This window comes from Anabrus simplex, chromosome 2 (assembly GCF_040414725.1).
Source record: "Anabrus simplex isolate iqAnaSimp1 chromosome 2, ASM4041472v1, whole genome shotgun sequence".
Classification (NCBI taxonomy): domain Eukaryota; kingdom Metazoa; phylum Arthropoda; class Insecta; order Orthoptera; family Tettigoniidae; genus Anabrus; species Anabrus simplex.
In genome coordinates, this window is record NC_090266.1 from 1,132,398,996 (window position 1) to 1,132,411,553 (window position 12,558).

Consider the following 12,558-nt stretch of genomic DNA (forward strand, 5'->3'; position numbering starts at 1 on the left):
GTAAAGTTATTGAACAGAGAATGGATGCACCCGGATAGAATTGCAAAATTATTTAACATTATTAGGGGAAGGTGGAGCAGGAAATTGAAGGAAGGAAAGGATGTGATACATGTCAGCCAGGAACCGAATTGTGCCTAAGGTAACCCAGACAATATAACTCCGTTGAAGTCTAGAGCCATTAGGTACATAGGCTTAAGGGAAAGCATGGAACTACCTCGTTACAGTAGTTCTACTAGTTTTATGTATTGTCGAGTATTAATTTCCGTTTTCTCTTTTTTTCTTAACAGCCTGAAAAGGCAATATTAGCTTTGATAATCTGAAAAGATATCACTATAAATAGATGTTTTGGGTTTTTTTTTCTGCCATAATACTATATATGAATGGAAGTCCAACATTCAGTTTATAGTATTCTTTCTCTGTTCAATTTCTATGCACCTGCTTTATATGAGCATTCATCGCATGTACCAATTATTAACACTATTCACAATAGTTATTTAAGTTACTCCTTCTAATTTTGTATACGGCATGTATCACAAATTATGAAATTATGAAACGATTACAATAAATAATACCCTCTCCCTAATCTATGATTTTCGAGATTAAGGGAGACGGGTATCTTGAATCTTGAATCTTGAATCTATTAAATATTTCAATAAAGAAATCCAGTTCTAATAGTACATTATGTAACAAGCCTATAATGCCAATACTTAATGCATGAGTATGTTTATAAAGCGAGCAAAGCGAGTTTTATAATTTCCATACGAGTGTCTTAATTACCATTATAGGTGAGCTGCATACGACTGTTTATGCTCGACGATAATTATAATTATATGTTTTAAATATTCATAGATTTATGTCAAGATGTCGCTTGACAGTTGAGTTTACTGAACAGAGCGCACAGCGCATGCGCTTGGTTATTGATTTTCCGTGAGTGGATCAGAGACCTTGACAATGTCATATGTTTTCAAAGCTTTGATAGAAGGTTATCATAACCTAGCTTTATTTCAAATACAAATTGTTTATTGTACTCTTGGTGAAGTGAATTTGCGGGAATGTGCCGTGTGGTTGTGGAATATTGGAACTAGAAGGTGCATTGATGTTAATATATGTGCCCGACATGTTTGATTTTGAAAACGAGTGCGAAGCTAGTGCGTTGAGCGCAGTTGCCATGCTGTACTTACCTAACTGGTCAAACAGTTGTATCATAATGAAAATCTGAACTCTGATTGGTGGAGAACCTGTATCAAAATGTAACTTGAACTATAATGAGTTTTCTGGCATATAATATTTACATTTCGGCGTCGTCGAGCATAAAGGAGAGTAATGTATTGCTCATAACTAGCTCGCCTTAGTCTAATATATCCTACATGAGGCAGTAGAACAGAATTTTCTACAACCACTTTTCCTATAATTAGAAACCCGTTTCAAAAGAAAGTGAGCTGGCTGTTCCCGAGATCCAATGGTATAATCCAGTGGCATGTAAACCCTTGTATACGGCACAATAAACTGTGTGCTAGAATTCTGTGCACGGACACACGAGACACGGAATTAGTTTTGGTGGTTAGTATTGTAACGAAGGCTTTGAAGGTAGAATAGCATGATGTGGGGACCATTTTTGACTGGTAAGATGTACGCTGTATAGTTGTAATATATGACATTGAATGCCGTTGGCCACTGTGAAACGATGGTGCGAACGTTTTCAGAAACGATGTGCCAGCTGCAGTGATGACGCCAAATGGCGTATGGCGACCTTCGGGTCGTGACGAGGATGAATGATGACACATACACCAGTCCTCATTTCTTGGGAATTACCAATTATGGTTGAAATTCCCGAACCTGACGGGAATCGAACTCGGGATCCCTGTGACCAAAGGCCAGCACGCTAACCATTTTTATACATGGAGCTGGACATGCCTTTAGGTTAAAATACCCAAGTACCGGGCGAGTTGGCCGTGCGCGTAGAGGCGCGCGGCTGTGAGCTTGCATCCGGGAGATAGTAGACTAGGTTCGAATCCCGCTATCGGCAGCCCTGAATATGGTTTTCCGTGGTTTCCCATTTTTACACCAGGCAAATGCTGGGGCTGTACTTTAATTAAGGCCACGGCCGCTTCCTTCCAACTCCTAGGCCTTTCCTATCCCATCGTCGCCATAAGACCTATCTGTGTCGGTGCGACGTAAAGCCCCTAGCAAAAAAAATACCCAAGTTGACCTATTTAGTGCAAAAAATTAAACTCAAATGTTGAAGATATTATTCTTTAGATATGGACGTACAAAAGGCCATAAAATATTGTCTCGCCCATCTTACAGTGTATTAAGAAACTCTTTATACAATGAAACGAATATTTAAGTATTGAAGAAACATATTGAAGAATTAATAAGTTTACATATTTGTATGTTTATCTTTCAAACATATACGTGAACTTACAATCATTTTGATTCGCTTTCATTGGCCTCACATTATAGTCACTTGAAGCGATAAAAGACAACTCAAAATCACAGCTGTCTTCGGCTACCCGCGCAATGTTGCCCGAGATTGGTTGAAATATCGTACTGGCAGAGCATTGTACACTCAAATTTTCGAGTAAAAGAATTTAAGTCCGCCTCTGTGGTGTAGTGGTTAGCGTGATTAGCTGCCACCCCCAGAGGTCCGGGTTCGATTCCCGGCTCTGCCACGAAATTTGAAAAGTGGTACGAGGGCTGGAACGGGGTCCACTCAGCCTCGGGAGGTCAACTGAGTAGAGGTGGGTTCGATTCCCACCTCAGCCATCTTCGAAGTGGTTTTCCGTGGTTTCCCACTTCTCCTCCAGGCGAATGCCGGGATGGTACCTAACTTAAGGCCACGGCCGCTTCCTTCCCTCTTCCTTGCCTATCCCATCCGATCTTCCCATCCCACCACAAGGCCCCTGTTCAGCATAGCAGGTGAGGCCGCCTGGGCGAGGTACTGGTCATTCTCCCCAGTTGTATCCCCCGACCAAGGGTCTGAAGCTCCAGGACACTGCCCTTGAGGCGGTAGAGGTGGGATCCCTCGCTGAGTCCGAGGGAAAAACCGAACCTGGAGGGTAAACAGATGATGATGATAATGAAAAGAATTTAAACGTTAAATCACATCGTGACTTCAGTGCTGTCAAACAACTCAAGGACGACTTCTTAATCTCTTCCGTCACTCAAGTCTCAGTGAATGGATTTTCAATATTGCTAAATAGATGACCCAAACCTCGGTCAAGTACAACGTGACATAAATTTAGGTTGAAAAGTTCAGGACACTGCGACCTAAGAAATTAATATCCGAAATATATTTAATGTTAGTATTTTCATGTCTGGAAATGCTCTTAACTTCTAGACAACCTAATATTTTGTAAATATGAAGTCTTGTGGTACTGACGTTTAAGGAGGGATACTCTGAGCCGTATCTTTCCTTAATGTTTGGAAAAGAAGATAAGTAGAAGAGTAAGTTAACAACACATACACTTCCTGTGTGAAAATGAAAATTGTCATTAATAAAACATTTCTAAGGTAGGTTACAAGTTACAACGGCTCCCCTTCCTCGTTTGAATATTCCTGTAATCATTACTGAGAGGTTTTGAACATCAACAGTTCTTAAAATCGATTAATCAATCAAACAATCAATCAATCAATCAATCAATCAATCAATCAATTACCACTGATCTGGATTTAGGGCAGTCGACCAGGTGGCAGACTCCCTATCTGTTGTTTAACTTTTGGTATCTCTTGTGGTACTAATCTCAGGGAGGTTCACAATTAAGTCACCTATCTATCTTCTTATGATCACGTAGTTTTATTACCCCCTCTAGAAACTACTACTACTACTAAATGTTTTCATTCCTCCCCTGAAGGGGGAGGCCTCTTAGACGGTGACGCTGTCTCTCAGACCAGGAGATTTGTGACGGTGAAGGAGATGCTAGGAGAAGGTGAGGAGGTTGGCGGCCGTGGCCTACACTAGGAACTCTCCCGGCATTCGCCTTAGTGCAGGAGAATGGAAAACCATGGAAAACAATTCTCAGGACAGCCGAAGGTTGAGGCCAGCCGTGAGGTACAGCCCTGTCCCGTCTCCCGAATGCAGAGGCATAGAGCCATGGTAGAGCCGTGGCCACCTCTCCTCTGCTCGGTTGGCCGGTCAGAGTGCAGAGCTGTTGGACTGCGGACCAGCCGTGGGCACTTGAGGGCCGAAATCCACTCTACATCTACCGACCCTCTAGAAATCACATATTCAGTTATAAAGCAGTTAAGTTCGCAAATGTGAAAGCAGTTGAAATTTGTTTTCGTTATGTAGCTTCCAATATCCTTCGGTCATCATGGGCCAAACCATTAGTCTAAGAATGAAATGAAATGACGTATAAGTTTTAGTACCGGGAGTGTCCGAGGACAAGTTCGGCTCGCCAGATGCAGGTCCTTTGATTTGACACCCGTAGGCGACCTGCACGACTTGATGAGGATGAAATTATGATGATAATAATAATGTTATTTGTTTTACGTCCCACTAACTACTCTTTTACTGTTTTCGGAGACGCCGAGGTGCCTTGAATTTAGTCCCGCAGGAGTTCTTTTACGTGCCAGTAAATCTACCGACACGGGGCTGACGTATTTGAGCACCTTCAAATACCACCGGACTGAGCCAGGATAGAATCTGCCAAGTTGGGGCCAGAAGGCCAGCGCCTTAACCGTCTGAGCCACTCAGCCCGGCGAAATGATGATGAAGACGACACATATACCCAGCCCCCTTGTCAGCGAAATGAACCAATTATGGTTAAAATTCCCAACCCTGCCGGGAATCGAACCCGGCACCCCTGTGACCAAAGGCCAGCGTAAGTACCCAATACAACTCAAAAGTAGGCCTATAAGGTTTTATTTTCCCTCGAAAAAACGTAGTAGCGTATTAGATAATTTATCCCTAGTACAATTCCAAGGTTTTTAAGTGAAAATATATCATTTGAACCTGTACCATCATCTTTACTAACACGCAACAGGTGCATATTTCAAGTAATTATTAGATTATATCTGTTACCGAGCGTGTTAACGCGCTACGGCTAAGGAGTCAAATTCTGCATTAGGGAGAGGTATGGACTCGAACCCCAAAGTCGGCTGTCCTGAGAATTGTTTCCTATAGTTTTCAGACAAATGCCAGGACATTTCCTATTCATAGGCCATAGCCGATTCCCCACACCTCCTCACCCAGTTTCACTCACCATCGTGCATTTCATCTTCATTATCTTCTCAACTAAAGTTGGCGACAGGATGGGCATCCACCCGTAAAAATATGCCAGATGATTCAATACGATATCATCCCCGGCTCCATATCAGTAATCGGGGCTAAGTGATAAACTTATTTTTTACAACGTGCTTTACATCGCACCGATGCAGATAGGTCTCCTGCCGATGATAGGATAGGGAAGGTCTAGGAGTAGGAAGGTAGCAGCCGTGGCCTTAATTAAGGCACAGCTCCAGTATTTGCCTAGTGTGAAAATGGGAAACTACGGTAAACCATCTTTAGGGCTGCCGACAGTGGGGTTCGAAACCATTATCTCCCGGATGCAAGCTCAAAGCTGCGCAGCTCAAACCGCACGGCCAACTCGCACGGTTAAGTGTAGGTATATATTAGGGTAAATCCGTTATAATTTCTCAAAAGGAATAACAAATAAGCGGTGACTCCAGCTGTAGATTCGCTTTAATAACAAGAATAAGATTGTCGAGACTGATCATGATGATGATGACTATTGCTGTTTAAAGTGGCCTAACATTTAGGTTTTGGGCCCTAATCCTTAAGATTCTCGTAGCATATAATAAAAGGAACGATAGCAGTTGTAGGTGAATGATCCACTGTAAATACAGTACCTACTACTTAAATAAAACCCTAATAAGATTACTTTAAAATTCACTGAGAGAACAGTTCCACAATTTAGAATAAAAATATAAATGGTGTTCATACGAGTAAGTTAAGCTCAAAACTTGTGTTACTGAAGTATAGAGTGAATGTTAACTGTAATTTCATATGCTCAATACAGTAGGTTTCTGTGTTATCCAATGAAATGCAATACAACGGAAATCGTGTTATAAGAGGGGAACTACGGTAATACGGTACGGTTGTTGAGATCTCACTGAAGATTAGCAGTTATAATCTTAATCTATGCTATAGTGAACATATACAGGGTGTTTCAAAAAGGACTTTACAACTTTGACAGCTCATAGTTATTTATTCATTTTACTTACAGAAATTATTTTGGTGTCATCTTGACTGACAATAGATCAAGTTTTACCTAAACAGGTTGAATGTGACCTCCATCGGTCATGGGGCACACACCCCATCTGAAGTCGGTTTCTTCCCAAACTCGCTGCAGCATGTTAGGCGTGACTCGTTCAATTGCGATGCAGATTCTACATCTGAGTTCTGGTAGAGGAACTGGTAAGGGTGGAACAAACACTGTATCCTTGACGAATCCCCACAAGAAAAAGTCAAGAGGTGTCAGGTCTGGTGAACATGGGGCCATGCAATTGGTGCACCTCGTCCAATCCACTTACCCGGAAAGCGTATATTCAGGAAATCCCGGACGTCGGAGAGGTAGTGGGGCGGTGCGCCATCTTGCATGAAGAGTACACTGAGTTCTTGGTCATCGATTTTCGAGGACTGTACTCAAAGCGTTGTCTCACTTGCTCTACGACATCGTCAGACGTACGTGGACGACCTGAGGTGAAGACAGCCATCTTTGCCGCAACTGCCGCTAGCTCTTGCAGTGGCGCGATTCTGTACTAGCGTACCACGCGAGTCAAAACTTGATCTATTGTCAGTCAAGAAGACACCAAAACCATGCCTCTAACTGAAATGAATAAATAACTATGAGCTGACAAAGTTGTAAAGTCCTTTTTGAAACACCCTGTACTAGTGTTATCAGGGCTGAAATAACTCACCCACTCTGCACTGAGCCTAGGTGTTGTCAAGTATGAAAGCAGAAGTTTTCAAACCCTACCATAAGCCACTTCATGACTGACGTCACAGAAGCTGGTAGATATGGATTGTTCCGCAAGACAAGCCAAAAGAACAAAAGCATTCGGTTTCGAACGATAAGGTCAGTACAGTCGAGCGATGCTGAATGGATTGCTTCAGTGGAATATAAATACATTTCAGTCCTAATAACACTAGTATATGTTCACTATAGCATAGGTTAAGATTATTTTTTAGATAATGAAATGGATAACACTTGAAGGAAACGAAAAATTTCACTGGCTTATTACGGACTTTTGAATAGGAAGTACTCATGACTTTAAACGACGAAACCCATGCCTGCAGAGTTTCGATGTAGAAGACGACTGTTGGTACATCATGCTGTAGCCCTACCTTAAGGAACAATGATATTCAACTGAATGGAGTTCTACAGTGTTGAAAAGTTATTTACCACCACTTTTGCTAGTTAGCTTTATTTCTGTTGGCACATTTCCTTGAAATGCATCCAAAACAGTGTGCATAGCATAGGAAGGAATATATTTAAAAGTCAGGGTAAGAAATTATTAGATTATTTTTCTTAGTTGTTGTTGTTATATAAGTACACAGACACGAAATATAAGCGAGAATTGATATAATGATACCGGTATAATAATAGGTCCCAATATTTTACCAAGATTTAATTTCATATCATAATTCGGAAATTCATGTCATTTTCTCAAAACTGTCCGAAAACTTGATCTGCCGTTGGCATCATCTGTATTTGTTAAAATATCCTATAAATCATGACTGTGTAACTAATTATATATCGTCGCTTCACCGGTAAAAGGTTGTAATCCACAAAGCTCTTCCTATCGAGTATTCTCCTTAAGGCTGGTCACGCCTCCCAGCCACATATGGATATGCAGCCCATCAGAACAATGTCCGTTGTGTTCGTTTTCTTATGCCGACGAGTAACCGAAAATGAACCTAACATGCATTATACAATAGGAGTGCGTAAATCCGTAATGCAAGCATACATTCGTATAGTACGGTACAGTAAGGTTAATTTTCCTTTACACATGGGCATAGGAAAGTGAACACAACAGAATTTGTTCTAATGGACTGCATAACCATATCGTCGCTTCACCGGTAAAAGGTTGTAATCCACAAAGCTCTTCCTATCGATTTTTCTCCTTAGGACTTGTCACGCCTCCCAGCCACATATGGATATGCAGCCCATCAGAACAATGTCCGTTGTGTTCGTTTTCCTATGCCGCCGAGTAACCGAAAATGAACCTAACATGCATTATACAATAGGAGTGCGTAAATACGTAATGCAAGCATACATTCTTATAGTACGGTACAGTAAGGTTAATTTTCCTTTACACAAGGGCATAGGAAAATGAACACAACAAAACTTGTTTTGATGGACTGCATAACCATACGTGGCTGGGAGGCGTGACCAGTCTTAAGGAGAATAATCGATAGGAAGAGCTTTGTGGATTACAACCTTTTACCGGTGAAGCGATGATATGTGGCTGGGAGGCGTGACCAGTCTTAAGGAGAATAATCGATAGGAGGAGATTTGTGGATTACAACCTTTTACCGGTGAAGCGACGATATGAAGCTCTAATATTGTACAGGTTCAAATTCATCACTGAAAATAATGTGAACACATTACCACTGGCGAACTCAAGCTGGACTGTGGTACAGCTAATTGCAGGAAATGTGTGAACCGATACAGATTATCCCACCAAAGCAGTTCCTTTAAACTATACCAGCTAAAACACAATGTGCGGTCCCACCCTAACTGAAGTACAATTACAGCTTGAGAACTTCGTGGACGATGACTCACACCAGATATCCCCTACCTTCCTCTCAGAAATACACCACATTGGTTACGTCATTATAAGACCCAAATTAGGGAGCAGAATCATTATCACCACCGCACACTCCTTTCCTCTGCTTCATTTCTTATCTACTATTTGAACGGAGATATTCGGTTAGTCTCTTTATTCGCTAGGGCTACATCATTTACGCTGGTGAACAAGAAAGGCCAGACAGGATCTATGTCTTGGAGGGAACACTACACACTCAACCTCAGCCGTTCTGAGGGAATATACTGAGTGGTTTTATTTCAGGTGGAGGACAAATAGTGTTTGAATACGAGAGCATTACCATTAGTGTTTCCACCCTTTTACCAGCCGCTGGTAGTGATCTGCGATGTTATTGGAAGCTGACGAAAACAGAGCAAACGCAGATGGTTCGAATTCTTCTTTAAAATAATTTTTGAACATTGTACAAGATTTGGCACAGGGAGGCTACAGAGGCTTTCCAGTCATTGACTTTCAGTTGAACAATTCATTTTTCAACACTCCATGTTACAAATTTTGAAAAATGCAACAATTGTTACAGTATTTACATTTGATAGCCATTTTTTTACAAGTCGCTTTACATCGCACCGACACAGGTAGGTCTTGCGGTGACGATGAGGCAGGAAGGGGCTAGGAGTGGGACGGAAACGGTCGTGGACTTAATTAAGGTACACCCCCAGCATGTGCCTCGTGTGAAAATAGGAAACCACAGAACACCATCTTCAGGACAGCCGGCAGTGGGTTTCGAACGCACTATCTCCCGAATACTGGATACTGGCCGTACTTCAGTGACTGCAGCTATCGAGCTCGGTTTCGATAACCGTATTCATTCGTATTTCTCATAGGTATGTTTTCCCGAATCATATATTATGTGTGTGTCGTAAATAGATTTATCATCACCTGCTGGTAAGGAAATGCCATGATTTTCATTTGAAGCTCGGTTTTCTATCTTCCAAACAGAATTCCACCGAGTTTTCGAACATCACGCCTCTTCTCACATGTAACTATTTTTGTACCGAAAGTTTTAAATTACGTGTTTCCCATACAGTTATACCAAATGAGGATTATCTGTTCAAAAGATGCTATTTCCAATTCATTTTTTTTTTTTAGTAATTCGTCCACATGCTTTGCAGTAATTGAATACTATCGAATACCATGAGCAGTCCAGACCAGAAAGATGTAATTATTTAAAAGAAATACCATACCCGATCAAGGGTACGTTCCATACACCTTTTATTATACGTTTCCTTGCGTTTTTCCACAGTTCATAGGGAGGAAACAGTGGCTTTTAAACAGATACTCCTCATACAACACCAACATCAGCTGGTAAAGAGTAGAAGCAGATCAGTAGTCAAACACTTTATATTTTAACACTCCATATCAACATCAAACTGCCAGAAGTCCTTTCTAGGTTTACTGAATACCAGTGCCTGTGTTAAGTGGGACTGTATATTTAGAGGCTATATCCAATAGACCGCTGCCCACGACATTCCTCCTAGAACAACGATTGACATAGTGCAGAGGACATCGAGTCTGGACCACGTAACCGATAATGCTGCTGTGTTCGGGTCATTTGCTCTCTTCCATCAGTTCGAATATGATCCTGCAACAATCACTGCTAGACAATATTGTTCTCAGCAAAGGAGCCCATCAATTAACGTGTGCCGTTGCCTGGTGAATGCATGAATGTTGAACGTTTTATCACACTGCCTATGTTAATGGTATTGGATGGTAAAATTTGAACTTAACTAAATGGCATTTCGGTCCACGCTTCGTTACTAACGTCCTCGAATGTGCTGCTGAAGTAAGCTAGCGCAGCTTGTTGCTCCTCATACCAGTGAAAATTCACCAGCATACAGTATATTATCCTTAATGTTTGTATGGTAGTGCACTTGTGATCCTGAGCGGCTTTGAGACTTAGATATTCAACACGCCACATGTGGTTTCAAAGCATTATCCAAGAAACAAACCAAACATTCCAAGCCTGAGCTCCTAGAGCGATAAGTTGCGATTAATTCTGTTTTAATGATCCGAGGTTGAGTCACCCCAACATGAAATTATTGTGTCGCTTATTAAAAAAATAATTATGTTGTTATCTACATCGAATACAATGACGCTTTCAGGAGTATCGACGTTCCTCCCTGTCCCGTTCTGTCACATGTGATGGTCATAACACATGAATTATAGACGAGATGCTCCCTTCCCTCACGTACGTTGTATGAAGGCGACATGAGTACTGGAGACGAACGAAGACCATTCCACAGAGAAATTGTTTAATCAAAGTTTTAGAACTAACCCCTTAGGGATTTAATAGATTTCTACATCTCAAGAGAGCCTTCGTGTGGTGGTATCGGTAATGGGCGCTTGAGAGCTTCCCGCATTCATTACAAAACCTCGCACTGGAGCTTGTTTCACGAATGGATGACTGTGGTCAGAGCAGGTTCCACATTGAGAGCGATTGGTTACTGAACACAGTGCGTTACTATGGGCCTTCAATTCACAAACTCTGTAACTTAAACTCGGGACGAAACTGTAAGCACACGTAATGGAAATCGGTTACACGAAACATATGGTATACATTTTCTAATAATACCCATGAGATCAACATATCCCCAATTTATTTCCTATATCATACTGAACTGGAAGGCATCAAGGTAATCAGCCTCCTTTATTTACTGCGTTGCCGGGTTTCGTAAATTAGGCGACAGAGCACCAGCCTTCTGAGCTGAAGTTAGTGGGTTTGGTTCCAAACAATTCTGGTGGTATTTGAAAATGTTCAAATGCACCTGTTTAGTGACGGTAGATTTACTGGCACACAGAGAACTCTTGCGAAAAAAATTCCAGGTGGCCTGAATCCTCGAAAACCATAAACTGGCGGGGGGAAATATCCAAACGCCATGAAATAAGGAATATAGAATACGGAAATTTTGGCAATATATTTGTCGAGGTAACATGAGTATTCATTTAAGGTACAAGAATACATGTTAATATCAGCGCGAGAAATGTCATCGCAAATATGCCATGCTGTCCATTAATACCGGTGTGATCGCCTGACTGTTGAATATAGGCATGCAAACCTGCATGCATTGTGTTGTACAGGTGCCGGATGTCAGCCTGTGGGATGGAGTTCCATGGCTATCGCACTTGGTCGGTCAATACAGGGATGGTTAATGCCGGTTGTGGATGACGTTGGAGTTGTCGTCCAATGATGTCCCACACGTGCTTGATTGGGGACAGATCGGGGGATCGAGCAAGCCACGACAACATGTCGACACTCTGTGGAGCACGTTGGGTTACAACAGCGGCATGGGGGCGTGCATAATCCTGTTGGAAAACACCGCTGGGAATGCAGCTCATGAATGGCAGCACAACAGGTCGAATCACCAGGCGGACGTACACATCTGCAGTCAGGATGCGTGAGATAACTACGAGGGTGCTCCTGCTGTCATTTAAATTGCTCCCCAGACCAGAACTCCCGGTGTAGGTCGAGTTTGTCGACGACACAGACAAATAGAATGCAGGCGCTCACCAGGTCTCCTTCTAACCAACGCACGGCCATCACTGGCTCCTAGGCAGAACCGGCTTTCATCGGAAAACACAGCGGCACAGCGGACCTCCACTCCATCCTCCTATGAACTCTCGCTTGACACCACTGAAGTCGCAGACGGCGTTGGTTTCGGCTAAGTGGAATGCACGGCGCAGGGCGTATGGGTGGGAGTTGTCCTTCAAGTAACCGGTTTAAAACAGTTC

General features: G+C 42.2%; 1 protein-coding gene across 1 annotated transcript in view; it reads left to right on the forward strand.

Annotated features, from left to right (window-relative positions):
* Positions 1–12,558, forward strand: part of Gfrl (Glial cell line-derived neurotrophic family receptor-like) — an 846,523-nt gene that overhangs the window by 568,694 nt on the left and 265,271 nt on the right. The gene's annotated exons all lie outside the window — the stretch shown is intronic.